Below are 20,679 nucleotides of genomic sequence, written 5' to 3' on the forward strand. Positions count from 1 at the left end.
AACTCATTTCTGTGCTAAAAGCTCATAAACCAGCTATTGCATGGAAGATTCATGACATTAAAGGTATAAGTCCTTCGTATTGCACACATAAAGTCTTTATGGAAGAAGGTCATAAAACATATGTGCAATGCCAACGAAGACTAAATCCTAATATGTAAGATGTTGTTAAGAAAGAAATAATTAAACTGCTCGATGCAGGTTTAATTTATCCAATCTCTAATAGTCCATGGGTAACCCCAGTTCAATGCGTACCTAAGAAGGGTGGCATCACTGTCATCACAAATGAAAAAGATGAGCTTATTCCTACAAGGACTGTAACAGGATGGCGTGTTTGTATTGATTATAGAAAATTAAATGACGCCACCAGAAAAGATCACTTTCCCTTACCTTTCATTGATCAAATGTTAGAAAGGTTAGCTGGAAACAGTTACTATTATTTTCTTGACAGTTTCTCCGGATACTTTCAAATTCCAATAGCACCCGAGGACCAAGATAAAACCACCTTCACGTGCCCTTATGGTACTTTTTCTTACAAACTCATGCCATTTGGACTTTGCAACGCCCCTGCAACCTTTCAAAGGTGCATGATGGCAATTTTTCACGACATGATAGAAGAATGCATGGAAGTTTTCATGGATGACTTTTCAGTCTTCGGTGATACTTTTGAATCATGTCTAGTTAATCTAGAACGAATGCTTATTAGATGTGAGCAATCAAATCTAGTTCTTAATTGGGAGAAATGCCATTTCATGGTTAGAGAAGGCATCGTTCTTGGTCATAAAATTTCAAGTGAAGGAATTGAAGTGGATAGAGCTAAAGTAGATGTAATTGCTAAACTTCCACATCCCACCAATGTTTTAGGAGTTAGGAGTTTTCTAGGGCATGCCGGTTTTTACCGACGTTTCATAAAATATTTTTCTAAAATTGCCACTCCTATGAACAAACTCCTAGAAAAAGATGCCCCATTCATCTTTTCGGATGAATGCAACAAATATTTTAATATTCTTAAAGAACAACTCACTAATGCGCCGATCAGGATAACTTCAAATTGGAATCTACCATTTGAACTCATGTACGATGCAAGTGATTTTGCAAGGGGAGCCGTTTTAGGTCAAAGGATTGAAAAACGATTTCAACCTATTTATTACGCTAGTAAGACATTACAAGGAGCACAAACGAATTACACAACTACTGAAAAAGAACTCCTTGCTATCATTTTTGCTTATGAAAAATTTCGTTCATATCTCGTTCTAGCTAAAACGGTGGTTTATACCGACCATTCTGCTCTTAGATACCTATTTTCAAAACAAGATGCCAAACCACGATTAATCCGTTGGATCTTACTATTACAAGAATTCGATATTGAAATCCGAGACAAAAAGGGAGCAGAAAATCTCGCCGCTTATCATCTTTCTCGTCTTAAAAATCTTGAATTAGAAGTTCTAAACGAATCGGCTATACAAGACAACTTTCCCGATGAATATCTATTGAAAATTGATTATAATGAAATTCCATGGTTCGCAGACTTTGCAAACTACTTATTATGTGGATTCCTTGAAAAAGGGTTGTCGTACCAAAAACGAAAGAAATTCTTTAGTGATATAAAACACTATTTTTGGGAAGATCCACATTTATTCAAAAGATGTCCTGATGGAATACTACGCCGATGTGTATTCGGAGATGATGCTAGTCAAATCTTAAACCATTGTCACATAGGACCAACAGGAGGGCATTATGGGCCTCAACTCAGAGCAAGAAAAGTCTACGACGCTGGATTCTATTGGACTACAATTTTCAAAGACGCACACCTTCTCTATAAATCCTATGATGCATGTTAAAGGGCCGGAAAAATAAGTCAACGTGATGAAATGCCACAAAATGTCATTCAAGTATGTGAAGTATTTGATGTTTGGGGTATTGACTTTATGGGTCAATTTCCAAAATCTCATTATAATCTCTACATTCTCGTTGCCATTGATTATGTATCTAAACTGGCGAAAGCACAAGCTCTTCTAACTAACGATGCACGAGTTGTAGTCAACTTCTTAAAACGTCTTTTTGCAAGGTTCGGAACACTGAAAGTTTTAATAAGTGATCGGGGTACTCATTTTTCTAATAATCAACTTGAGAAAGTTCTCAAAAGATATGGAGTAACTCATAAAATCTCAACCGCTTATCATCCACAAATAAGTGGACAAATTGAAATACTAACCGAGCTTTAAAACGTATTCTAGAGAAAACCGTAGGATCAAATCTGAAGGAATGGTCCATGAAATTAGAGGATGCACTCTGGGCTTGTAGAACAGCCTACAAAACTTCAATTGGCACCACTCCTTTTAAACTCGTTTATGAAAAAGCATGTCACCTTCCAGTAGAAATTGAGCACACAGCATTTTGGGTTTTGAAGACATGTAATCTTGATTTGCATGAAGCCGGACATCTACGATTAAGTCAACTAAACGAATTAGAAGAATTAAGACATGATGCATATGAAAATTCGTTAATCTATAAGGAAAGAACGAAGAAATGGCATGATAAAAGAATCAGAAGTTTAAAAGAATTTAAGGAAGGAGACATAGTTCTTCTTTTCAATTCACGATTCAAGCTATTTCCTAGAAAATTGAAATCAAGATGGTCTGGACCATTCATAGTCAAAAGAGTTTTCCCATACGGAACAATAGAGTTAATAAATTCAAATGGAATTGAATTTAAAGTTAATGGTCACAGAGTTAAACATTACATATATGATCCGATGGAAGTTAACAATGAAGTTAATCACAAGTTCGACACCACAGCTAACTAAGTGTGGGGAGATTCAAATGTTCTAAAAAATAATATAATGCTGTCTAGAGTTAGATTTTCTGTTTTCGTGTAGTTCTCGAGAATGGAATCCAAATGGTCTTTCCCCAGCAGACCCTAAAGAACTAGTCTTCTCCCTCCATTCTGAATTTTTGTGTTTTTAGGTTTTACGAGATGAAGAATTCCTTTGATTTGAACCATAATCTACTACTACATGCTATGATTACTAAACGTAATAATAACATCTTCCCGAGTGAACTTGTATCATTCATAAGAGGCAAAATGGATGAAGTAAGGAAAGAACTCAGGAAGAATCATAATAAAATACATTTTGGTAAAGGAAAATCAAAATCCGTAACAAAAAGAAGAGTACGACACCTTGAAAGATGTCATAAATGCGGAAAATGGTCACACGAAGGGAAATGTTCAAACAATCAAACACATTCCAATACCGAGTTCGTTACTCTATGCAGATAAGGACCGTTCATATGTTTAGAAGAAAAGTTATTGAAAAATCGTGGATACGCTTATGTAGCTATGGAAAACCAAATCGAACGACTCTCCTATGAGTCGACTAAAGCAGGTCTCTGAGAATTCCATCTAACAAGTAAGTATGTACAGTTTTTATTTTTATTTTATTTATTTCTTTTAACCTTTTGATTATAAACGCTGAATCGTTCGCTATAAAGTATTAAATTGATATTCAATAAAACTCGGTATATATAGTGGAAATTACTTTATCCAAAAGAGGGACGTATATTTTTGTTAATATTTGATTGATTAAAGTGGGACAAAAGACCAAAAAGATTTTTACCTTGTTTTTAAAAATTAATATATAACTATATTATTTTAAATATAAGTTTTGTAAAAGTAATGTATATATTAATAATATTTATATGAAATTTTATGCATTTTTAAATATAAGTTTGGTGTGAATTTAAAAACAAAATTTACTTTATTTCATTAAGATAAAAATTGATTTCTAAAATTCATCGTGAGTTGAAGACTAGGTCATTGAATCGAAATTACTTTGCCCGAGGGCGGGGCGACAAATTTTGTTATCATTGTTTTTAAATTTTATTGATCTAAAGTATGCCAAAAACATTAAAAAAAATCCTAAAAATCTTTGCTTTTAAAACAACGCTTTAAAATGACAAATTTTAAATTTTGTCGAGGGACGAGCTAGGTAAACGTACCGAAACGACCTCAACCCAAAGAAAGGAACAAAATTTTAAAAAAAATTACTCCATTAATTGTTTTAATAATAAAGGTTTTTATAAATAAAAAAAATACCGCAGTCGCGGAGTTTTGTGTCTACAAACATCCGCAGTCGCGGAGCTACCAGAATCCAGACCAGATAACTGGTCGACTGACTAGTCTCCACACACACACTCTTATATTTTTCTGCGAAAAATACCCAAAAAAAACAGACACAAAAACGCGATTTTTCACCGTTAATTATCAAATTTGTTGCTATTTAATGATGAGAAGAATCCTACCAAGAAGTTTTTCAAGAAGAACGACTGAAAGGGGTGAATCTTCATCGACGTCCCAAGCTCACAATGCTCCTCCTGAGAATGCAGACGAACAGGAGATTAACGACCAATACAGACAAAATCTACCGCATCAATTCATTTCATATTCAAATATACACGAGGCAGATTTACACCCTAATTTAAGATTTGACAGACGTTGGATAGATTATCCAAAATATTAGAGGAACTTACACATTCTTCAGTCAAAGGATGTTGAAGTACCCATGCTGATAGATTAGGGACCGTTAGAAACAGTGGGATTAGCCGAACGAATCAGGGAATTACTTTACCAAAGGTATGGTAATTCTACTTTTAACGATTGGGAACGATTATTCACTATACGTAGGCCTGTATATAGGGTATGGTGTGCAGAATTATTAAGTACTGTTGAAATAAATGATCAGGTAGCTAGCTTAACCGATCAAAGTTTTATTAGATTTTTGTTAGGAGGTGTGATGCGCCATATGTCTCTATTAGATATGGCTCGGGCCTTGTGTATATATACGCCTAAGGAATTAGTATCTAATGATTATCAAAGGTTGATAATTAATGGTAGAAGGGTTGATGAAAATTTTGATATGAATGAAATATGGAGTAGAATGACTAGCCATAACCGATTTCGTGGGGGATCTTACTCTTATACTAATATTAATAGAGCTGAGCTAAGAGTGATCCATACGTTTTTAGCAAACTCGATTACACAACGAGGTAGGTGATGTTATGCGAGGTGTATACGAAATAGTTATATTTTTATTGCGAAATACTATTAAATACGATACAATTTTACACAAGTTATTTATTTATTTATAGAGTGGATATACCTAAACCTTGCTACAACACTATAGGCAGTGTACCTAATCGTAGAGTAGTGTAGTTTTTAGTAAGTCCGGTTCGTTCCACAGGGATACAACTAAATTTAACGCTATATTATATTTTTAACTATATTTGTATATAAATATTTATATAAGTAGTATTATTATTATTATAAAAGGGGGTTTTTACCGTTTAGTGACCGGTTTGTCGATTTTATGTTTTAAGTCACAATTAAAACCTAATGTAAAATATTAAATATAAATATAACTTAATTTAAAGCGTAAAGTAAATGACTATAAAAGTGCGATAAATAAAAGTGCAATAATTTAAAGTACGATGAGATATAAAATAAAGGGATTATGCTTATTTAAACTTCCGTAATCATGATGTTCGACATGTTGATTTTAATTTATTACCATGGGTTAATTGTCCTTTATCCTGGATTATTCGATATGTCATCTGGTTTTTGTCCATAACTGTCCATCGGTCATAAATATAAAGTGCGAGTGTCCTCGTCAAATTACCCTTATACCCGAAGTCAAATATTCCAACTAATTGAGGAATTAAACTGTAACAAGGTCTTAATTCTTTGTTAATGATCACACCAGGATATCAACTGCGTGTAACCCAAGGTTTTAATATGTTGTTAACAATTACACCAAGTGTCCTTGTATGTAATCCACCCCAGTTTTAATGAGTCCATTGACTATTATTCCATTCCCGTGTCCGGTTAAATGAATGATTATTAGTATTTATAAATATCCCGCCCATCGTGTCCGATCGAGTGTATGTGGTTATTTATAATTACCTCAAATTGTAAATCTCTATATTAAATTAACGAACTATCATTCAGTTAAACAAATATAAAGCCCATTAATAGCCCATAGTCCAATTTCCACAAGTGTCGGTCTTTTGTCCAAACCCCAATTATGGTCCAAAGCCCAATAACCCCGTCTTTAATATTTAGTCCAACATCATGATTACTTTGGCTTAAATAAGCATAATAATAACTTAGCTACGAGACATTAATTTAAAAAGGTTGAACATAACTTAAAATGAGTATTAATCACGTAGTGTTACACGGACAGAATTTCGAATTACCATAGTGATTTAAACGTGGGCTGCTTATAAATATAATATATAATAATATATATAATTAATTATATATTATATTATATTCTTGTGCATAGTTGACTTGTAATTTTTGGTCCGTTGCGTCGTGTGCTGAAAGTTGGTTCATGTCTCGGTTCCGAATTTTTGAACGCCTTTTCGTATAATTTAATATCTTGTACTTTGCTTTTTGCGGCTTATACTCTTGTAATTTCTAGACGTTTCTCATCAATAATTTGAACCACTTGGATTGTACTTTGTACTTTTTAGCTTTTTGGTCGTTTGCGTCTTCAAATCGTGAATTCTGTCTTTTGTCTTCACCTTTTATTATTTAAACGAATATTACTTGGAAATAGAACAATTACAACTAAAAGCTTGTCTTTCTAGAAGGATAATGCTATGAAATATATGTTTGTTTTTAGCATTATCAGTAGGAATAAAGAAAAGGTAAATGAAAATGATCTATTTTACCTCATGTGTATTCGAGACCCACAGAGCGTTGTGAACATACCTTATTGTGTGGGTTATTGCTTACCGGTAATGGTAAGGGGTATGCGAAATAATAGTATAATATGAGGTGGAATTTTTATTAGTTTAATTGCTGAGTATCTCAATGTGGATAGAAGTCAGAGGGGATTATTAGTTGCAGTACCAGAACCCTGTGATAGAATTGATTTACGCGTGTATCATGGTTCAAAGGTTTTAAAGAAACGACATAACGCTGCAGTACCATATGATGGCACGCATCCACAGGTAAAACGAGATCAAGAGCAAGGTAATGCGGGTGGAGGAAACCAGATGACAGATATACAAAGAATAATGGCCCAAAGTGCATACAATCAGGCTATGTAACGTGAGTTTCAGGCTTGGCAATATCATCAAGAATATATCAAAGCCTATTTAGCATCTCAAGGTAGGAACTACATTCCTACTGAACCGGCCTATTTTCCTCCATGGTCCGACGATACACGACCACCTTTTCCTACATACGACCCATTCCAAGCGTATCAAAACATATACCACGAAGCTTGGAACCCCTTCTGGTACAATCAGAATCAACCCTAATTTTCTTAGTCTTATTTATTTTATTATTTATAATGTTACTACTTTTAATATTTATTTTGGTATTGTAATAGTTTTTATAGTTTTCTAACGTTTTAAATATTAGATTTTATAAATTTTTGAACGTGGGGTGATATACCCAACTTCAAGAATATATATATATATATATATATATATATATATATATATATATATATATATATATATATATATATATATATATATATATATATATATATATATATATATATATATATATATGTTTGTAGTTTATCTTATGTACAAAACAAGGTAAAACAGCGCACTTTCAAAAACTGGCATTAAGATTAGCAAAAGCTATTAATTTTGACGACAAGACGAAAAACAAATGTGAAATAACAACTGCAGGAATGAACAAATGATGTGCACAATTTATCATTCAAACAAAGAACAATATATTTGGAAACTTTGGTAAATCTTAATCATCTTTTTACGCTAATCACCCTCATATATTTAAATTTTTACTGATTTCTTGCAAATGAGGGCATTGCAAGATCTTAAGTGTGGAAATGGATTAAATTCTTTTGGGTTTTAAACATTTGACTTATACACTTGGTTTAATAGCCACCGTTAAAATACTAGTAAAACAGTAGTTGTATTAGAATCTAGTGCTCTCTGATAATAAAGAACAGCCATAGTCTTATATACTGACTACCCACTTCTAGTAAAAATTTTAAAAAATTTTCAACTAAATGAACTCAAAATCATGTATATACATATTTATGAACGATAAAACTAGGTGTTAACACCGAAATTATTGTTTCCTTGAAAAGGACATAAATTGAGAAACAACCCAAAACGCTTGAATTCATTTAAAATGGAATAGAAGAGAATAAAAAGGTAAAGAAAGAAATATAAAAGCCAAGTGTGGGAAAAATTTACCAAGTTATTCAAATTACATATTACATATTTTTGTACAAATAATTGAAGATACTTTTGTTTTGAACGATATTAATCAGTTTTACCCAGTTTATTGTAATATAAATGGAATTTAAAAGGAAGTAAAGTCTTTCGAGAAAAAGACACGCGCTTCTTGATTTAGGTCAGGAAGTTGTCGTCCAGACCAGTTGTAGAGTCTACGAAAAACCTTGAAAAGTTTTCTCAAAAATCAGCTAGAAATCCACGGACCTCAGCATCAAACAGGGTCGCCAAGTGGTCAGACTTATCCTAACCATGAGAGGATCTGTCTCGTAAAATGGGGAGGGCGGCGTGCAAATTAGCTTATAAGACTAATGAATTAGATCCCTAGAAAGGATAATCTCCTTAAAGATTAAAAATCAGCTTTTAAACCTGATATTACTTAATCCTTGAGATTCACTTTAAAAGATTGAGAATTACAAAGTGAAACAACCCAACCCGTATTAAAACCGGCCCATAAATTTTTTTCCTTTTAATACGCGTTAAATAATACTTTAGGTCCCATTACACAATTTCCAAAACATATTTGTTACCAAAGTAAGTTCAACGAACTTAAAACATACATTAATAATTTAAACTCCTTAATACAATGGTTCATTAATTAAATCGTAAACCAGTTATAAACATTATGACCCGACTAGTTACGTTTACACAAAACCGAGCATGGTGATTTGGGACTACGCTACCCAAATCTTAATCAAGTCCAAAAGCAAGATCTTCTAAAGCAACCTAGCCAAGATCTCTAATTCCCAAGCTTACCCGAGCTGCCAAGCATGCAAACCTATAAAAATGTCAACAACGAGAGGGTAAGCTAATGCTTAGTGAGAGAAAATATACTACATACATATATATGCATAAAATGGACACGCCACACAAATATCCAAATACCGCATACCGGAGCATCCAAGCATAAAGGCAAGCTAGTCTAAGCATACCGTAAGATCACTAAGAAATGAGCTAAAGATACATCCACAAAAGATAAGTTCACCAACAACGATGTGAACAATGCCAATAAACTACACACGGAGGGTTAGCTATATCACGACAAAACAACGTTATACGTATAAAATATATATATATATATATATATATATATATATATATATATATATATATATATATATATATATATATATATATATATATATATATATATATAACTCGAATAACATAAAATGCTTACACTTACAACGCAATAACCATGGTTAACCAAATCTTCGCAAGGGAATGACTTCGCGAAACAAGTCATCGATGTTCATAACAACCATTAGTGCACTTAACACTTCGTACACTAACCCCACGGGTGGCATCTTAACACTTCGATACTTCACCCCAGGTGGCGTCTTAACACATCGACACTTCACCCCGAGTAGTGTCTTAACACTTCGACACTTCACTCTTCATTTTACTTGAGGTGGCATCTTAACACGTCGATACTTCACCTCGAGTGGCACCTTAACACATCGGCACTTCACCCGTTATTCTCTTGGAGTGGCATCTTAGCACATCGATACTTCACTCCGGGTGGTGTCTTAACACATCAACACTTCACCCCTCACATTACTTTGAGTGGTGTCTTAGCACATCGACACTTCACTCGTCACGTGAAATGTGGTGTCTTAGCACATCGACACTTCACATCTCACGCTACAACAAATAAATACATTATATGCCTACGCATATAATTATTCCACTCACTATATTAACCCTTCGTCATTGGGGTTATATAAGTCCACATCACACGCCCATGTGATAACGTACACACAAAGTGTGCACCTCGCCAAAGGTGGTCAACCAAAACGCACAACCGTGCCAATTGGATCTATACACAAGTCCGTCAAATCCACCTATATGTGAAGTGAGCTCTATAACCGAGAACCACTTCACCCGACCCGCACCCATCCTACACATACATATGCACATAGGATATTAACACTCACCTTGTCACCTTGAAGAAATGCTTCCAAGTAATCCGCAACGCGTCAATGGAAAGTACCTAATCCATTATCACAAATTCAACAACACACTTAGATTGGATTTACAAACCAACCCAATTTGACACTTAGTGCAAATTCGACCCAAATGCACTTCCAAGGACAAACCGCGCCCAAAATAACCAATAATCACTAACACAAGTGATAATGGTCCTAATATGCCAATTAAACCCGAACACAAGTGTTAAACACTTATCGTTCTCAAAATCGCCCATAAACCCTAATTTTGGCCCATAAGGTCAAAATCTCACCATTTACAAGTTTTGACACCAAAACATGTTTAACTCGGTTTTATACTTCAACTTAATCCATTTTAAGTTTACAAACCTCATTGAATCGACATTCGGGTTATAATCCTCAACAAACCCTAATTTTGACTCTAGTCAAAATTAGTCAACCACAAGAACCCTAAAAGTCTCCAAAACATTAATAATCACTAACACTAGTGATTATACACCATTCTCAAGTATTAAACGTGGTTAAATCATTAACCAACCCAAAACCCGCCTTTAACACTTACAAACCCGAATCTTGGTGTTAATCTCCAATTAACAACTAAATGAGTTCCATCTATGAATCAAACAATCAAAAGCCCCAAATTTGAATGATGAACATGAAAATGAAATTTGGAGTTAGAGCTTATCACTAGTATCACCGTGTAGCTAAGAACGAGGAGAACAACCTAGTCAACTACGCCAAAGATCAAATCCCGCTTCTTCCTTTCCAAAATCCCTTTGAATTCAATTGGGTGTTTGAGTTTTTGAGGGGAAAATGAAATGAAAAGGGAAAAGAAATTAGGAAATGAAAGGAGTGGATGAGATTTAAGATCTCAATCTGGTTCAAATGTGAAAAGACCAAAATGCCCCTCACTTTGCCTAAATATTGCGAAAACAGGAACCAGTTCAGCAGAAATGCCGCGCTGCGGCATAAATGGTCGCGCCGCGACCTATACCGTGGTCTGGTGCCTTCTTTACCATACTTTCTGATCCAGATTCTAATGTGTTGCTGCGCCGCGGCCTTCTGTGTCGCGCTGTGACACAAGGCGTGACCTGACATAACTTTCTTGCACACAAGACTTTAATACTAGAAAATGCCCCGAACCTTTCTTACACCATTCGTACATACCCAATACACCTATAAATCATATACAGGGAAAACGGGGTGTTACAACTCTCCCCCACTTAAATTCGATCACGTACTCGTGATCCTAGTCACGAACCCAAACGGACCCACACTCAATGGTCCTCGAACAAGCTTTTCAAACCGACTTTCCTAAGCAATTCTTCCCACTGAATTACCTTTAACAACTAAATCGTTGCCCGCGATTCATCAAATCCACAATCCAAGCACTAAAACCTTGCTCAATCCCTCACATCGGGAAACAATCGACCAATCTCGAACCGAGATATCAATTCCTTAGCGTACCTTTACCAAGGACAACGCTAAAAGCGACCAAGTCTCAACCTAAAGTCAACAATCCGAACGTTGAAGATCGAACCACATGAATCCTTACGGGTTACACTTATCGCTAAACATCCTTTGTAGTGCGCAATACAACCAATACGCCACTATCCTAACATCATAAGCAACGGCTAAAACCAAAAGCGCTCAAAACGACTATGGCAACGCTAATCCTAAGGTATCCAAAATCGACTATTGTCACACCCGTAACATCATGTGAGCGAAACACGGCTATCGCCTCACTAATCATACAACATGGTCCTCACGATCCCATCATCGGTGTATAAAACAACCGATAGATCACACCACACGGTCCTTACGAACCCACCATCGGTGTATAAAACAACCGATAGATCACTCAACAACGGATGAAGTCAGCGGACCCCGTCAACGGTCATGCTTCACCGATATAACACCTCGCTCATGATGAAGTTAGCGGACCCCGAAAGTCTTGCTCCACCAATCGCATACTCCCATGATGAAGTCAGCGGACCCTAAAGGTCATGCTTCATCAATCACCAATACCATGATGAAGTCAGCGGACTCCGAAAGTCATGCTTCATCAATCAACGCCCTTTTGGCCTCGAACGACGAGTAGCGTAACATCGCGCTCTGCTACGCCATAGTGAATCCTAACGGATACCACTAACCATTCACACACTTGAGCAAGAACCACCTATATCAAACATAGGCACAAAACAATAATTCTCTAGAAGAGAATCCGACACACACCTCCCTTAACCGAAGGATTTCACCTTGCTCACCAAACACGTCCATTACCTCTCAACGAGATTTACCACATTACCACCTTAGTGATAATTCAAATCCAAACCATAAGTACAATTTATCCGAAATTGTAATCTACCACAAATCGACCAAAACCAGGTCTCGACAACATTTTCCGGATCTACCAAAAGCATCATCCGAAATCTCACACTAAAACTTCCTCGTGCGGGAGTGTAACTCCCCCACTTGGAACTACGTCCCATATCTACAACTCGTACAACCGTACAATGCTACCAAAGGTAGACTTTACAAATGATTAGGCTCACACGACCCATCACCATATCTTGCTCTAATCTTGAGCACACGATGGATTTCAAACCATCCTTAAACACTTCGAACGAAAAGTGTACCACGATTTCACAAACCATACCCTCGCAATCATCCAATTGCTTTAGTTTGTTAAATTTCACCTAGTCACTCATGTACCTAAGGGTTTCACTCCGGTACCCTAAGTACAATGTAACCACAATACAATGGGAGTCGAACACCACGCTAGTAGGTATAAAAGAGGCACCTAATGTCGCGTCATATAAACTCCATTACCAACATACATGGAGATTCAAAACACTCGATCTCAAGGGTTCCAACCACCCGACGAACCTCATAGTTCATCAACTTCCACACTATAGCGAACACGCGCTTAACAATCAAACACCAAAACTCATTTCCATGGCTTGGTAGAATCATTTCCCAAATACTAAGGAATGCTTGGTTACGCCAAGTCTTACGCCCTTCGCCCAACAATCAAAACGTCACCATAGGGTACTTCCATTAGGAACGTCACCCATGACGAAAACATGCACAACACAAGGCATTTAACAACTCAAACTCAAACGGCACTTAATAAATAATCAAAGGGCATATTTATTAAAACAAAACGTACCTTAATGTCTCCTTGCCGCACCCGTCCCCGATAACTTGGGACATTCCGACTTACGATGTCCTTCCTCTTGACAATTGAAACACACCATGCCATCACCCTTTGGTACCGAACATTACCAAGACTTGTGACCCCTCATGCCACAATTGTAACATCTAGATGCACTAGAATCTGCTATACCCGTCCGTGTACGACCCGTGCTCTCACTCGGACCCTTAGTCCTCTTACTTGGAGCACCAAAAGAAACAACCCTTCTCTCACTTAAAGGTTCACCAACCTTCGATCGCGAATACGACTCGATACCTCTAGCTAAGTTGAATAATTCCGCAAAAGATTTCGCTTGACCCTGACTAATTTTACTCTTCAAGTCATCATTCAAGGTCCAATAGAAATCTTGCATCAACAAATTATCATTCCCCAAATACTCCGGGCAAAAATGAGCCTTCGCCATAAAGGTCGTCTTGAGAGTATTCAGATCCATAGAACCCTGTTGCAAATTTCGCAACTCATTACACATTTCCGACAAATCGGCTGAAGTCCGGAACTCCTCGAAGAATTCCTTCTTAAACTCATCCCACGATAAAGCCATAAACGGCTCACCACCGACAAGATCAAACTTACCATCCAACCAATCCTTTGCCCTACCCCGCAACAAACTAGTAGCGAGTCTCGTCTTCTTCTCAGGAGGGCATTCAATAGTACGAAAACACCCTTCGACATCCGAGATCCAAGTTGTGCTTACCAAAGGATCCGGTTTCCCATCATACATTGGGGTTTTAGTCCTCATGAAGCTCTTAAGACAACGCTCCATTTCACTACTACCCCAAAATTCGGAATACTTCCTACCCTTTTCTTTTCGAAACGCACTCATTTGCTCCGCAACGGTGGCCGCAACTCTAGAGTTAAACTCCTCGTCATTCATCTCGATCTCGTTTCGCGTCGTCATTCTAAAGAATGCAAAACGATTAGTCCACGAACGTATAAAACAACACGCATAATATGAAATGTCCCGTTCTTATTGATTAAAAACGTTCCATATTAATTGATTTCGTTGCGAGGTTTTGACCTCTATATGAGACGTTTTTCAAAGACTGCATTCATTTTTAAAACAAACCATAACCTTTATTTCATAAATAAAGGTATAAAAAGCTTTACGTAGATTATCAAATAATGATAATCTAAAATATCCTGTTTACACACGACCATTACATAATGGTTTACAATACAAATATGTTACATCGAAATCAGTTTCTTGAATGCAGTTTTTACACAATATCATACAAACATGGACTCTAAATCTTGTCCTTATTTTAGTATGCAACAGCGGAAGCTCTTAATATTCACCTGAGAATAAACATGCTTTAAACGTCAACAAAAATGTTGGTGAGTTATAGGTTTAACCTATATATATCAAATCGTAACAATAGACCACAAGATTTCATATTTCAATACACATCCCATACATAGAGATAAAAATCATTCATATGGTGAACACCTGGTAACCGACATTAACAAGATGCATATATAAGAATATCCCCATCATTCCGGGACACCCTTCGGATATGATATAAATTTCGAAGTACTAAAGCATCCGGTACTTTGGATGGGGTTTGTTAGGCCCAATAGATCTATCTTTAGGATTCGCGTCAATAAGGGTAACTGTTCCCTAATTCTTAGATTACCAGACTTAATAAAAAGGGGCATATTCGATTTCGATAATTCAACCATAGAATGTAGTTTCACGTACTTGTGACTATTTTGTAAATCATTTATAAAACCTGCATGTATTCTCATCCCAAAAATATTAGATTTTAAAAGTGGGACTATAACTCACTTTCACAGATTTTTACTTCGTCGAGAAGTAAGACTTGGCCACTGTTGATTCACGAACCTATAACAATATATACATGTATATTAAAGTATGTTCAAAATATATTTACAACACTTTTAATATATTTTGATGTTTTAAGTTTATTAAGTCAGCTGTCCTCGTTAGTAACCTACAACTAGTTGTCCACAGTTAGATGTACAGAAATAAATCGATAAATATTATCCTGAATCAATCCACGACCCAGTGTATACGTATCTCAGTATTGATCACAACTCAAACTATATATATTTTGGAATCAACCTCAACCCTGTATAGCTAACTCCAACATTCACATATAGAGTGAAATGTCCCGTTCTTATTGATTAAAAACGTTCCATATTAATTGATTTCGTTGCGAGGTTTTGACCTCTATATGAGACGTTTTTCAAAGACTGCATTTATTTTTAAAACAAACCATAACCTTTATTTCATAGATAAAGGTTTTAAAAAGCTTTACGTAGATTATCAAATGATGATAATCTAAAATATCCTGTTTACACACGACCATTACATAATGGTTTACAATACAAATATGTTACAACAAAATAAGTTTCTTGAATGCAGTTTTTACACAATATCATACAAGCATGGACTCCAAATCTCGTCCTTATTTTTAAGTATGCGATAGCGGAAGCTCTTAATAATCACCTGAGAATAAACATGCTTAAAACGTCAACAAAAATGTTGGTGAGTTATAGGTTTAACCTATATATATCAAATCATAATAATAGACCACAAGATTTCATATTTCAATACACATCCCATACATAGAGATAAAAATCATTCATATGGTGAACACCTGGTAACCGACATTAACAAGATGCATATATAAGAATATCCCCATCATTCCGGGACACCCTTCGGATATGATATAAATTTCGAAGTACTAAAGCATCCGGTACTTTGGATGGGGTTTGTTTGGCCCAATAGATCTATCTTTAGGATTCGCGTCAATTAGGGTGTCTGTTCCCAAATTCTTAGATTACCAGACTTAATAAAAAGGGGCATATTCGATTTCGATAATTCAACCATAGAATGTAGTTTCACGTACTTGTGTCTATTTTGTAAAACATTTATAAAACCTGCATGTATTCTCATCCCAAAAATATTAGATTTTAAAAGTGGGACTATAACTCACTTTCACAGATTTTTACTTCGTCGGGAAGTAAGACTTGGCCACTGGTTGATTCACGAACCTATAACAATATATACATATATATCAAAGTATGTTCAAAATATATTTACAACACTTTTAATATATTTTGATGTTTTAAGTTTATTAAGTCAGCTGTCCTCGTTAGTAACCTACAACTAGTTGTCCATAGTTAGATGTACAGAAATAAATCGATAAATATTATCTTGAATCAATCCACGACCCAGTGTATACGTATCTCAGTATTGATCACAACTCAAACTATATATATTTTGGAATCAACCTCAACCCTGTATAGCTAACTCCAACATTCACATATAGAGTGTCTATGGTTGTTCCGAAATATATATAGATGTGTCGACATGATAGGTCGAAATATTGTATACGTGTCTATGGTATCTCAAGATTACATAATATACAATACAAGTTGATTAAGTTATGGTTGGAATAGATTTGTTACCAATTTTCACGTAGCTAAAATGAGAAAAATTATCCAATCTTGTTTTACCCATAACTTCTTCATTTTAAATCCGTTTTGAGTGAATCAAATTGCTATGGTTTCATATTGAACTCTATTTTATGAATCTAAACAGAAAAGTATAGGTTTATAGTCGGAAAAATAAGTTACAAGTCGTTTTTGTAAAGGTAGTCATTTCAGTCGAAAGAACGACGTCTAGATGACCATTTTAGAAAACATACTTCCACTTTGAGTTTAATCATAATTTTTGGATATAGTTTCATGTTCATAATAAAAATCATTTTCTCAGAATAACAACTTTAAAATCAAAGTTTATCATAGTTTTTAATTAACTAACCCAAAACAGCCCGCGGTGTTACTACGACGGCGTAAATCCGGTTTTACGGTGTTTTTCGTGTTTCCAGGTTTTAAATCATTAAGTTAGCATATCATATAGATATAGAACATGTGTTTAGTTGATTTTAAAAGTCAAGTTAGAAGGATTAACTTTTGTTTGCGAACAAGTTTAGAATTAACTAAACTATGTTCTAGTGATTACAAGTTTAAACCTTCGAATAAGATAGCTTTATATGTATGAATCGAATGATGTTATGAACATCATTACTACCTTAAGTTCCTTGGATAAACCTACTGGAAAAGAGAAAAATGGATCTAGCTTCAATGGATCCTTGGATGGCTCGAAGTTCTTGAAGCAGAATCATGACACGAAAACAAGTTCAAGTAAGATCATCACTTGAAATAAGATTGTTATAGTTATAGAAATTGAACCAAAGTTTGAATATGATTATTACCTTGTATTAGAATGATAACCTACTGTAAGAAACAAAGATTTCTTGAGGTTGGATGATCACCTTACAAGATTGGAAGTGAGCTAGCAAACTTGAAAGTATTCTTGATTTTATGTAACTAGAACTTGTAAAATATATGAAGAACACTTAGAACTTGAAGATAGAACTTGAGAGAGATCAATTAGATGAAGAAAATTGAAGAATTAAAGTGTTTGTAGGTGTTTTTGGTCGTTGGTGTATGGATTAGATATAAAGGATATGTAATTTTGTTTTCATGTAAATAAGTCATGAATGATTACTCATATTTTTGTAATTTTATGAGATATTTCATGCTAGTTGCCAAATGATGGTTCCCACATGTGTTAGGTGACTCATATGGGCTGCTAAGAGCTGATCATTGGAGTGTATATACCAATAGTACATACATCTAAAAGCTGTGTATTGTACGAGTACGAATACAGGTGCATACGAGTAGAATTGTTGATGAAACTGAACGAGGATGTAATTGTAAGCATTTTTGTTAAGTAGAAGTATTTTGATAAGTGTCTTGAAGTCTTTCAAAAGTGTATGAATACATATTAAAACACTACATGTATATACATTTTAACTGAGTCGTTAAGTCATCGTTAGTCGTTACATGTAAATGTTGTTTTGAAACCTTTAGGTTAACGATCTTGTTGAATGTTGTTAACCCATTGTTTATTATAACAAATGAGATGTTAAATTATTATATTATCATGATATTATGATATATAATATATCTTAGTATGATGTATATACAGTTAAATGTCGTTACAACGATAATCGTTACATATATGTCTCGTTTCGAAATCATTAAGTTAGTAGTCTTATTTTTACATATGTATTTCATTGTTAATACACTTAATAATATATTTACTTATCATTTAACATAATTAACCAAGTGTATCAATATCTTAATATGATTCATATGTACCTAGTAAGACGTTGTTATAACGATAATCGTTATATATATCGTTTTCGAGTTTCTTAAATTAATAGTCTCATTTTTATGTATATAACTCATTAATAAAATACCTAATGAGATACATACTTATAATAAAAACATGTTAACTATATATATAACCATATATATGTCATTGTATAGTTTTTACAAGTTTTAACGTTCGTGAATCACCGGTCAACTTGGGTGGTCAATTGTCTATATGAAACATATTTCAATTAATCAAGTCTTAACAAGTTTGATTGCTTAACATGTTGGAAACATTTAATCATGTAAATATCAATCTCAATTAATATATATAAACATGGAAAAGTTCGGGTCACTACAGTACCTACCTGTTAAATAAATTTCGTCCCGAAATTTTAAGCTGTTGAAGGTGTTGACGAATCTTCTGGAAATAGATGCGGGTATTTCTTCTTCATCTGATCTTCACGCTCCCAGGTGAACTCGGGTCCTCTACGAGCATTCCATCGAACCTTAACAATTGGTATCTTGTTTTGCTTAAGTCTTTTAACCTCACGATCCATTATTTCGACGGGTTCTTCGATGAATTGAAGTTTTTCGTTGATTTGGATTTCATCTAACGGAATAGTGAGATCTTCTTTAGCAAAACATTTCTTCAAATTCGAGACGTGGAAAGTGTTATGTACAGCCACGAGTTGTTGAGGTAACTCAAGTCGGTAAGCTACTGGTCCGACACGATCAATAATCTTGAATGGTCCAATATACCTTGGATTTAATTTCCCTCGTTTACCAAATCGAACAACGCCTTTCCAAGGTGCAACTTTAAGCATGACCATCTCTCCAATTTCAAATTTTATATCTTTTCTTTTAATGTCAGCGTAGCTCTTTTGTCGACTTTGGGCGGTTTTCAACCGTTGTTGAATTTGGATGATCTTCTCGGTAGTTTCTTGTATAATCTCCGGACCCGTAATCTGTCTATCCCCCACTTCACTCCAACAAATCGGAGACCTGCACTTTCTACCATAAAGTGCTTCAAACGGCGCCATCTCAATGCTTGAATGGTAGCTGTTGTTGTAGGAAAATTCTGCTAACGGTAGATGTCGATCCCAACTGTTTCCGAAATCAATAACACATGCTCGTAGCATGTCTTCAAGCGTTTGTATCGTCCTTTCGCTCTGCCCATCAGTTTGTGGATGATAGGCAGTACTCATGTCTAGACGAGTTCCTAATGCTTGCTGTAATGTCTGCCAGAATCTTGAAATAAATCTGTCATCCCTATCAGAGATAATAGAGATTGGTATTCCATGTCTGGAGACGACTTCCTTCAAATACAGTCGTGCTAACTTCTCCATCTTGTCATCTTCTCTTATTGGCAGGAAGTGTGCTGATTTGGTGAGACGATCAACTATTACCCAAATAGTATCAAAACCACTTGCAGTCCTTGGCAATTTAGTGATAAAATCCATGGTAATGTTTTCCCATTTCCATTCTGGGATTTCGGGTTGTTGAAGTAGACCTGATGGTTTCTGATGCTCAGCTTTGACCTTATAACACGTCAAACATTCTCCTACGTATTTAGCAACATCGGCTTTCATACCCGGCCACCAAAAATGTTTCTTGAGATCCTTGTACATCTTCCCCGTTCCAGGATGTATTGAGTATCTGGTTTTATGAGCTTCTCTAAGTACCATTTCTCTCATATCTCCAAATTTTGGTACCCAAATCCTTTCAGCCCTATACCGGGTTCCGTCTTCCCGAATATTAAGATGCTTCTCCGATCCTTTGGGTATTTCATCCTTTAAATTTCCCTCTTTTAAAACTCCTTGTTGCGCCTCCTTTATTTGAGTAGTAATGTTATTATGAATCATTATATTCATAGATTTTACTCGAATGGGTTCTCTGTCCTTCCTGCTCAAGGCATCGGCTACCACATTTGCCTTCCCCGGGTGGTAACGAATCTCAAAGTCGTAATCATTCAATAATTCAATCCACCTACGCTGCCTCATATTCAGTTGTTTCTGATTAAATATGTGTTGAAGACTTTTGT

Source organism: Rutidosis leptorrhynchoides, chromosome 11 (assembly GCF_046630445.1).
Source record: "Rutidosis leptorrhynchoides isolate AG116_Rl617_1_P2 chromosome 11, CSIRO_AGI_Rlap_v1, whole genome shotgun sequence".
NCBI classification, from domain to species: domain Eukaryota; kingdom Viridiplantae; phylum Streptophyta; class Magnoliopsida; order Asterales; family Asteraceae; genus Rutidosis; species Rutidosis leptorrhynchoides.